This window comes from Brachyistius frenatus, unplaced genomic scaffold (assembly GCF_029030835.1).
Source record: "Brachyistius frenatus isolate BFR_SWC_R1_liver_20210118 unplaced genomic scaffold, ASM2903083v1 Contig_63, whole genome shotgun sequence".
Taxonomy (NCBI): domain Eukaryota; kingdom Metazoa; phylum Chordata; class Actinopteri; family Embiotocidae; genus Brachyistius; species Brachyistius frenatus.
The window spans coordinates 1,028,762-1,037,088 of record NW_027210662.1 but is presented as its reverse complement, the minus strand read 5'-3'; positions in this window follow the sequence as shown (position 1 = coordinate 1,037,088).

Here is an 8,327-nt window from a genome sequence, read left to right as displayed (position 1 = left end):
GTAACATCAACTTTGGTCGTGCACCAATTGGGTTGTAGCTGTTGAAGCCCAGAAGTCCAGTGGAAAACCCTCTTTCTTGTCACCCGGTGCGGCCTAATGCATGCTAAAGCTGCGTCACACCTCCTAAACGCCGGCAGTTCTTTCCGAACTGAAGCTCATGAAGTGAATTTGGTCGAAACTGGATCAATTTTTAAAGTCCGAAAAGACATGTCCCTGGGATTCCTTGATGCCTTTTGGGTTGTGTCGGCGCTCGAAGCGTGTAACTGGTGTAAAGGCTGCAATAGGACACTAGGAGACCGGTAGCCGCTTCCATCCTTATGTACAGATAACAGCTGCTTATCTCAAGAGCAGACTTTTACCCAGGAACCCAACGGATGAGACGAGACTTCAGAGTCACTCACAGCTTCATCCTGCTGCTTGCTTGTGCAAAGACCCTGAATGACCTTTGTGAAAGCTCTCTTATCTCCCAAGCGATATGTTTCTCATTGACTGGACTTCATTTGGGGTTTGGTTGCTGGCCAACAGGTTAGAAATAATCCTCCAGCTCTGCGTACGGGTGGTAATGGACGGACTGAAAGGTGAGCACGGTCATGCAACCGCCTCTTTCATAATCCATTCATAAATAAAGTTGGACAAAAGACTACAAGTTTTCCTCAGGAAGTGATATAGATCATATCGTTTGATGTTGCTTACTGGAAGGAATTGACTGGGCTGGACTCTCACCATTAATGTAATTGAGTGTTTTCTCATTGTACTGTGCCTTATGGCAGTCCCAGAGGATGGGGGGCTGCGGGAGGGGGGCGGCATCTGTTCAAACAAGCGGAGTAAAAAATGCTAAAGAAAATCATCAGGGGGGAAGGATAACAGTCAAGTAATGCAGCAACATTGTTTCTGCCAAAAGACAGGGTGGGAGGGCGCAGAGGGGTAAAACAGTTCAACCTTTGTAATAGTCTCTTTTTATGTTTGGTCAGCAGAGCGACACTGATGTCTTTTTCTTTTTTTGGTTGTTGGACTTGTTGGAAGCTGAAGACACTCAGCTTTGAAGGCCTACACAAAGCTTTCTACCCAAATATCTCTACGTACAGCATCATAAAAGGCAACCATTTAAACACAACACGACACGGAGACTTTTATCCAGAGGGTTCATCTTTTTTGAAGTTCTTCAAACTGGTGCCTGTTGTCGCCACAAATAAGTCACTGTGTTCTTACACGTTGTCCCCAACCACCAGCTTCCAGTTTACACTTCGAGGACACGGCTAAAGTGCAAATGTGCCTCAACAGTAAGCACATTGAACATTTGAATACAAATGGCCATTCATAAGTGTGGAAAAGAAAGTATTCTCTGAATTCTGCTTGGTCAGCTTTTTCGGAATCGTCCATGATAACGGGGGTTATGTGCTAACTCGTGTGGGTTTCACTTCAGATTGTGTTCAGGAGTAATTCAAGGTCACCGTCCTCGCACGCCCTGTAATTACAATAACTTCATTGGAGAGTCACTAGTTGTGGTTCATTCTCACTTGGTGCACACAGAGTTGTTATCAAGTGTCGAAGACGTGGGCACCACCCTTTCACTGTGAACTTTGCAGGGAAGAAATGTAAACATCTTTTCCTTGATAATTAAGAATACTAAATTACACAGGCGGTATGTAAACAATGATTCATGCCTGTCAGGCTGACATCATTCAAATGAAACAGTCTTACTGTATTCATCTGCAGCACTGTGCAAATAATACTGCCTACACCCTGGTTTATAAAGCTACCTGAAGTTATGGCTTCATGTTTCAACAAAGATAAACAGGTGTGTCCGAATTCAGACAATAGCTAATGAAACACTGAATACAGTTGAGGCTGATGGGACCATCATTTATTTTGCAAGTATTTAGTCATTAAAAAAAAGTTTGGATTATATTGAAATCACTCAAAAGCAAGTAAGTGGAAATTGCCAAATCTAGAATGATTAGACATAATGAATGTATTACAACAACAACAAATCCATTATGTATTTTCTTAAAACAAGACATTTTGACGCTTGAGCTGTTGTCCAGTAAAAATGATAAGTGAATTCTTAAACTGAAACAAACAACTCTCTAATCTGTGTCATATTCAAAAACTACACTTTTAATCTTTATGGAAAATTCTACCAACTTTGTTACTGAAAACTTTTCTAGCCCCGGTAATCTCAAAACCGCTTCACGCTAAATGACGGCAGCTTTTTTTTTTTTTAAAACACATATTGGAGGAGTATTTTTTTACTTGACAGCAACATCCTACTTTCTGCAACATGAAAAAAATATGAAAACCAACCACAATCACATTCCATCATCTGTCCTCCACATCAACAGCTCCCTCCTTAATCTACACAACAGAAACAACATGAACTCTTTCTGTAAAAACTGCCTGACATGATAAGCTGTCCTGCAACTCAGGGCCGCACCACGGTGGAGCCTGGTACCAAACATTAAGTCATGGCACTTGGAAAGGCAGAGACAGTCTTTGTAAGGCCAGAGCCCTGATATACAGGCATAGTTGTGGGAGCGGAGACTTGTGAGGAGTGGCAGACCTTTTCGCTGGAGGTGATTGATGCAAACTGAGCCATAAAGTGCAATGGGAAGAGGACACACTACTAAATTTATTTCTGGGTTAATCCTTCCTTGTTCTCCATGGAGAGGATCGCAGTGACCGAAACTTGCTGTGTTGTAGCAGACAAAAGAAAAGTTAGATAAGGCGAGAAATCCGACATGTGCTGTAGAAGTATAGCACAGAGATCAGAGCCAATGGCCAACACTCACAACAGAAATACTGCAAGTATAGGTGGAAAGTACTGTAAAGTACGCACAATTTTGAAGTATTTCTGGTACTTTCTGCAGCTTTATACTCTCACTCCACCACATTTCAGAGTGAAAAATTACACTTTTTACTTAACTGCGGTTACTTTTCAGGTTAATATTTTACCTATCAAAAAGCATTTAAAATGCACCAATGTTCACTATTTAGCTTGTTGTTATTCATGTTTTTGATCCGAAACTTCTCAGACGGATTCATTTACAGAACAGTTCTAAGTCCAAAGACTCTAAAAAAACAGCAAAGGTTAGAGATGAGTCCAAAACGTTTTAATGCAGAATTTAATTTCTCTTATTTAAATCATCTGGCAACTTAACTGGTACATTTTGTGACCTTTCAAATACCACTCAAATATACTGAATTGTATATATAGCAGTTCAAAGTAGCTCCACTCTGAAAAGAGTTTTTAAATCTGGTGTCTGGTGAGACATTTCTGTGCTGGAGGGACGAATACAAACTGGACATGTTTTAAAGGCAGGGCATGGTGTCGCCCACTGCTTTGTGAGGGCCCATTGTCAGCCCTCAAGTCAGGTGTTTTAAAAGCTATTTTTTGTTGTTTTTTTGGAGTGAGCAGTGATTATATTTACTGGCGAGGAGTGAAGGGTGGAACTGACTGAGAACACGAGGACATCATATCTGCCTACCAATATCAAAAACCTGACTGCACTCCAGCATGTCAATCAAACCAGACACACACTCTGTCTTTAATGCCTGACGTCTAATTAATTATGTTTTCAGAAAGACCACCAGGACACAGATTAGAAGGAGGGAATGAAGCAAATGACCTCACAGTGACTTCCAGAAAAAATGTTTTTTTGACTAGAAAAGTTGACGCTTTTTAAATCTTGGTTATTTGCAGCCTGCCCCTAGTGGCCCTCAGTGTTATTGCACTTTAAGGCACTTCAGCATTGGCTTCACTTTTCAGACCTGACCTTAATTATATGGACAGTCTTTGGGTTTAGCCTCATGCTAAGCAAAGTAATGGCGGAGCAGGCTGAGGTGGAGCTTATGACGTACAAAAACAGTGTTTTTGTAATTACTCGCACTGGCAGCAGGGGGAGACATAACTTCTTCACTGCAGGTTAAAGTATATCTTTGCAAAAACATCATTACTTATGAGAAGAAAGGATTTTAAAGGCAGGACTTTTATTTTGGAATGGCGTACTTTTAAATTATGGTTTTGGTATTTATATTAAAATAAATGTAGTATTTCTTCCACCGCTGATGTGCTGTAATTCAAATATTATATAACACAAAACTGAACAACAAAGAGTGTGCTTTTTTGTCACTGTATGTATTGTATATGCGTTCTCATGGTATGACTTTCTAGTTTATTTGCTCAGCAGCAGTTAAGTGATGGACTGACCATAGCATTCCTTTGTCTGCCTAGGTGTGGCTCATTTCCCACCATTCAGCTAATGTGTTTTGTAACAGGAGACAGCGACTCATTGTTCCAGTGCAGATCAACGATGTGTTAATTTAAGAATTCAATGAGGCCTCGTTGTCACACTACATCACAATGCCAGAAAAAACAATATTGTTGATCTCAACAACATATTTTGAAGTTCGCGTCCTGATTTAATTTTTTTGTGTTGACCCGGCTTGGCCCTGCTGTCCCCAAGCTTCAGAGGAGAGTTACACAACAATGTATGCATTGTGCATTAAGCATAGTGTGACAATGTCGTCCCACAATTTGTTTCGCTCATTAAGTTGCAGGATTGCAGGATGTACTTTATGCTAGATCACAGAAAACAATGACAGTAAATATTGTACATAAAGTGTAATATGGTAGTGCAAAGGGTGGCAAAAAGTTTTAAAATGTATCGTAATATAGATATTACATATCTATATATATATTATATATAGATAAAATTGGGTTGCAGTTTTTTTTTTTTTTTAAATATACAGAACATAGGCATTAGTTGTTTTTTACATTGTTGGTTGCAAAAAGCACGCAATTTGATGACGTGACTTTGGGTTCTGGGTCATTTTACTTTTTTGAGTTTGTTAGACTTGACTCATGAATAAAAATACTACTGGTGTAATCAAATATAAAAATAATTGTTAGTTGCAGCCTAAATGACCTATTTTGTCTCAATTGTAATAGTCACATTGAGACACAGCCTTATAAAAACAAGTATTTACATACAGTCATGAAAACAATACATAAAATGACTCGCTTAGCAGAAGAAACACACAAAAAAAAATCTGTCTGTTGATGTCCTAAATGACATGTTGTTTTTTTGGCTTCTTTTTTGTTTAGATTCAAGGTAAAAAAAAAACAACCTGTGGCATATGTGAGGGTTGTTTTGGCTCTGACTGTGAATAAAGTTCTTAAATAAATTTCACTTCATCAAAACCTGAAAGGACCTTGCGCATGGCACACTGAAAATGAGGGGGGGGGGGGGGTAGAGACCTGTGGTGCCACTCCTGTATTGTATCAAATAGCATGTTGGGAAGTTAACACATCCTCTTTGGTGTATTGTTTTCTACAGTTGCTCAACAAACGCTGTTAAAAATGGCAGCAGACTTCTTTTCACTGGAAAGCCAGCATGTTGCCAAAACCCTCTGATTTTAACGTAAACAAAAACATGTCCTGTTTATACCACCAGTTTCCCTCGATTGTACTCATCCTGTCGATGAGAAGTAGAAAGTCTCTGGAGGAAAATTAATGTTATCCCGTTGCTTTGTTTTTTTATTTGATTGTGCATGTGTGCAATAAATAAACAAATAATCAAAAGTGGCCACCCTTTACTTTTACCCTCTCTGAAAAATGTAATTGTGAATATTATGCTGAAATAATAAATATAAATCATTACATTAGTGTTGGTTCAGATTTATTTATGGGTACATTTTTAAAAGTGGGATTTCCTTTCAGATTATACCAACATTTCTTCTGAATTGATTCCATCAGGTGTATCAGCAAACGCAATGCCTAAAGTTTGCATGTGTAAACTATACTGTAGATATGGTTGTCCACATCCCAATGGTTACTCCTAGATTTTTTTTTTTTTTTTCAAAGGGGCTGAACTTTCTAAAGTCAGGCCATCGTCGTGCAACCATTTAGAGAGCTGTTTGCTGACAACGACCAATTACACTAGTGTCAGATTTCAATATTTATAAGTCAGGATGCATGAGAGGGAAATCCTTCTGAAGAGGAAAGAAAAGGTGCAGTGTGTAAAACACACTAGCAGTACACAATGTTTCAGGCATTTCCTCACTGCAATCAAACGAGGAAAATAGATAATAAAATAAGCTCAGCGTAATTAAAAACAGTCAAAATAAAACAGCATCCATCAACTGTGATGTCTTTATGAGCATGTAGCCCATATGACCTCTGTCAGAATAAATGGCATCTAAAATCTTTTCAGAAGTTAAAAGGCAGTCTTGTTTGTAGTTCAGTCTATATACATTCCCATCCTTCAGAAGGTCAGGTAATCTGAGGTAAAACATGACAGTGACCTGTTACAGCTGTGTTTTAACTCCTAAAAGGCAACAGCAGGCCCGAGCCGGCAGTTTCACAGTGAAGTTACACGCAAACTAAAAGGTTAAAATGTCAACAACTATAGTAAAACCTCAACATGAGTGCTAGTTTTGACGCATGCAGCAGAAACAGGTCATCAGCAGACCATCAGCCTGACCCGGCACTTGGGCCTCTGCAGGTCACTGCATGTCACCCAGTCTGACGGAGGCATGTGGGAGAAAGCCGCTAAAAACAGAGTGTTGGGAAGAGCTGAGTCACATGAGTGACAGACTTCATCTGTAATCTAAAGCTTGCAAGTGCTCCAGACGTAACACGCAGGTAGAGAAGTGTTGCAGCTGAAGCATGATATCGTCGCCTTTATCTATCTATCTATCTATCTATCTATCTATCTATCTATCTATCTATCTATCTATCTATCTATCTATCTATCTATCTATCTATCTATCTATCTATCTATCTATCTATCTATCTATCTATCTATCTATCTATCTATCTATCTATCTATCTATCTATCTATCTATCTATCTATCTATCTATCTATCTATCTATCTATCTATCTATCTATCTATCTATCTATCTATCTATCTATCTATCTATCTATCTATCTATCTATCTATCTATCTATCTATCTATCTATCTATCTATCTATCTATCTATCTATCTATCTATCTATCTATCATTCAGGAGTCTAGTGTGACCTCACTGGAGGCTGTAGTTTCCAGTACAGTTTTCTAAATGCTCTGCATTTATTGGGTTTTAATGGCTGCTTTTTAAAGAGCCACGCAGCTTGGAGACATACATCCTCTGCCTTTTCCATCAGCTGATGGTGTCTTTTCCATAGTAGGAAAAAGAAATGGCTCCAATTAATGGTTCTTAGGCGATGTACTTGCTTTCAACACCATGCTCAGTGTTGTTCGAACTCGACAGGTGCTACTCATCTAACTACTCCATCAACAACAGGATCGTGCAGGCACATTGTTCACAATTTAATACTGAGTCTACAACCAAACGTGCATTCAAATGTCACTCTATTATGGCTGTTTTCATGCTGGCTGTGTTGTGGGCAAACAAACTGAAACGGCACATTAGACAGTTCATCGAGTGTATTGAAACTGTTTACTAAGTTAGTTTGTTTCTATAAATAGGGGTCATCAGTGCTGAAAGAGAGGAAACAGTAGTCTCTCTGTCCCAGCAGTGTTTTCCCTGGTGTTTGAACAGCAGGAGAGTCTGGGGACCTGAACTCCACTTAATTAGCTAATTCATCAGCCCAGAAGGGAATAACATGTGATTAAATCCAAGCAACAACAATCACTTTTCTATGTTTCTATGCAGTTGCCAGGAAGTTCTGTGCAATCTTAACACTTTTTCCCATAAATTGACAGAACTGCTGATTAAAATTGAAGTAAATATTCATTGTGGTAAACTGTAAGTAAACTACAGTAATATCAAGCACTGCAAACACAGAAGCAGATCAGTGAGCTCTGGTAGTTAATAGTGCATTAACATTAAGTACATTCACAACTGAACTGTGACTAACTTTGAGTTGAGTATTTCCATATTATTGTATTTAATATGGTCAAATATGTGGCTGGTTTTTTAAACAGTAAGTTTAATACTCAAGATTGTATACTTTATGAAATATAAAGTTCTCAAATAAATTAAACAACACAAATATAAATAAAGCAGGTAAAATTAGCTCCCTTTCTACCATCTAAAATGTTAAGATTCTGCTTAACACTTTAAGTAATATTTGTATGAATATGCCACATGAGTGCTTTTACTTCTGATAGCCTAATTTAAAATAGCACATTTGATTAATTATTTGGATGATTATTTAGATGCTTTAAAGGCTTTTATCTACAATGCAACTTTGCAACTTTTAATCAAGTAAGAACTTCAATACAAAATATACTGCTGAAATTAAGTGATATTTACGTGATGCAAACAAAAGTGAATACAAATGATGTCTGGGCTCTACTATTGAATTATCTAACAAGGAGAG